The sequence below is a fragment of the Tamandua tetradactyla genome, chromosome 9 (genome assembly GCF_023851605.1).
Source record: "Tamandua tetradactyla isolate mTamTet1 chromosome 9, mTamTet1.pri, whole genome shotgun sequence".
NCBI lineage: Eukaryota > Metazoa > Chordata > Mammalia > Pilosa > Myrmecophagidae > Tamandua > Tamandua tetradactyla.
The window spans coordinates 60655348-60658060 of NC_135335.1; the positions used below are offsets into that span (position 1 = coordinate 60655348).

A 2713-nucleotide genomic window follows, 5' to 3' on the forward strand; every position below is an offset into this window, starting at 1 on the left:
GAAAAAGGCAATAACTTGCATGTACACAAAATGAGCATCCTGTAAATACTTACATGAAAAAATGGAGAATCACTAAAAGTACAAATTGCTACAGTTATGCTAATCCTTTCTCAAGACACTTTCAGTTAGGAATCATAGAAACTCTTAAAGTGGAAATAATTGCATAAGCACAACTAAAATATTAGATTTCAGTTTCTTACTATTTAAAAGTCAGTAGTCATAAAAAGTCCAAGATTTCAGGAAGCAACTATTCAGTTTAATTTTTAGCATCAAATCTTATCCTTTAGCTCTCATGATGAAACTGAATTTACTTACAGAAAAAAATAAAGAGTATGCTAAAAGTTATAAATAAAAATTCCCACTCATCCTCCTTTATAGATATTGGTTAGTCGCTCTAATTCTTTAGAGTTGTCCATGCTCAAGGCATCTGCCTTCCTTTGGAGTGGGTCATCACGTTATACTTTTGCTGCATATTGCATATCTGTTTTTCCTTCCATCAATTATTTCGAATATTAGTCACATTATCTTCTTCAACACTCTTTTCTATCTTTTGTAAGAGCATTCCCTTATATTTATTTTTAAAAGTCCTTGTTGACATAATACATGACACCCAAGTTTTCTGTCTGCATTTTAATGGTTTGCCCTGAACCAGATCTGGGACATAGGAGTAAGGAGGATTAGAGACCATCAAAAGGCTTAACCAATAATGGGCATCAGCTGGATAAACACAGAGACGCCTCCATCTTCTTTTCTTCTTCTCTTTTATGGCCGCCAAGTTGAAGCTGATGGGTTTGACCCTCACATCCATTTGCAAATGAATGTACACCGCCCCAAGGAAATCCACCACCAAAGAATATATTAAACAAGTCTTCTGGTGTTGCATCAGCTTTACAAACTCTACCGCGATTAAATCTGCCATTGTTTTGGCAGCGACAAGCGTGTTCAGGTGCAAGCCATGGAGGGGAACCGAGATGAGGCGTGGAAACGTGTGGAGCTTCCCCGGGTGGCCCGGACCACCCGTACCCGGAAGAAGAAGGCCCCGCGCTTCCTGCAGGAGACCGAGAAGCTTCACCCACTGTTCTTGACCCACGCACTATTAGAAATAATTATGAAAAATGGAAGCACGACTGGAGATACCCCTTATTGCCGAAAACCACCAAGTAGTGGTGACCACAAGAAGCTCAAATGTACAAAGGAGAGCACATCCAGCAGTGGGAGAGTGGAAAAGGCTACACCAAAGAACAGGTAGATGGAGTTCTCAGCATAAACAAATGTAAACGTTATTATGAACTGCTTGGCGTTATAAAAGGTGCTGGTGATGAAGATTTGAACAAAGCTTTTGGAGAGCTTGCTTTGAAGTTTCATCCAGATAAAAATCATGCACCTGGAGCAAAGATGCTTTTTAAAAGATTGGAAACGCTTGGTTTTAAGCAATCCAGACTCACTTTTGAGCTGCAAAAATACCTCCTGAACTTTGGAGGACAATTCTGTCTCTTGGAACACTGCTCTGAGTTGATCCCACAATGGGTGAAAAACAGATTGTGTGAATGTTAGTGGGCTGCAGATTTTTTTACCGCCCAAGTAAAGACAATTCTTTCCTACATTTTGAGTAAATCTAGTGCCCTTGGGCAATTTAAGGCAATCCTTTGTATTTCTCTTTGATCCCCCAAACCCTGGTGACAATGTAGGTCAAGAAAGTGAGGAGGGAGAGAAAAAAAGGAACCTCAAAATATAAAGGAATAATGGAGAAATGGCCACTTTTTCACAGTACGTGGTGTGTACCCCACAATTCTCCCATAATAATCTATATGCTTATTATAGCTCAGTTAATTTTAAGCATATTGATGAATCAACCCAAAGGCAATCTTAATTCTTTTAATCTTTTGTTTATTTAGTTCCAGCAATACTGATACTCTGTGTCCAAAAGACAAATTGGAAATCTATTTAAAATTTTCACCTTATGCTAACAAAAAGAAAGTGCAATGAACAAATCATTCTTGTGTAAAACACTCTTATAAATCAAATGAACAGAATTTGTCAAATGCTAATAAGCAAAACCAGAAGGTTGCATGATTATTAAGGATGACTGTATTACAATTAGCATTTTAAAATTAATGCAGAAACTTCTCTTCCTTTTCTTCCTAATGAAACGGATAGTGTCAGTAATTTTCCCTGACTTTTTGGGTTATCGGTAGTCTGAATGTGGAAACCATGAGGGAAAATGAAAAGATATTTCTCTAAAATGGGTAATATCATTTTATAATTTAAGGTTTGGATGTCATTTAAAAGTTCCAATTTCTTTCACTTGCCTTTAGTTCATGCATCTGCCAAAATAGATAATTTATCTCAGTTCAGTGAGTCCTAATGCTAAAACGGACAGTTCAACAAATGGAAAGATAAGAAAACCGCTTTCTGGGTCTGAAAAAATTCAGCAGTGATAATATGCTTTTTAGGCTGATTTCTAAAGAATTAGCATATCTTCAAATTGTCTTTCAGAAATTTAATTATACAGCATTAAGCATTCTCTGTTTACTTTTAAAGACTTTAAATTGAATGTAACTCTGATGACACAGAAAGATTAAACTTCATAGAAAATTCATAGTCTAGAAAATAATTCATATGTTTTCATAGAAAATAATATAGAAAAATAATTTTCTATATTCATAGAAAATAATAACTTTATTGGGGTATGTTACAATACCATAGAATCCAG

General features: G+C 36.0%; 2 pseudogenes; one reads left to right on the plus strand and one right to left on the minus strand.

Annotated features, from left to right (window-relative positions):
- Nucleotides 1–362: 362 nt before the first annotated feature.
- On the minus strand, nt 363–953 carry LOC143645704 (dnaJ homolog subfamily B member 14 pseudogene; annotated as a pseudogene).
- A 2-nt stretch (nt 954–955) lies between these two features.
- Nucleotides 956–1554, plus strand: LOC143645705 (dnaJ homolog subfamily B member 14 pseudogene; annotated as a pseudogene).
- The last annotated feature ends 1159 nt before the right edge of the window (nt 1555–2713 follow it).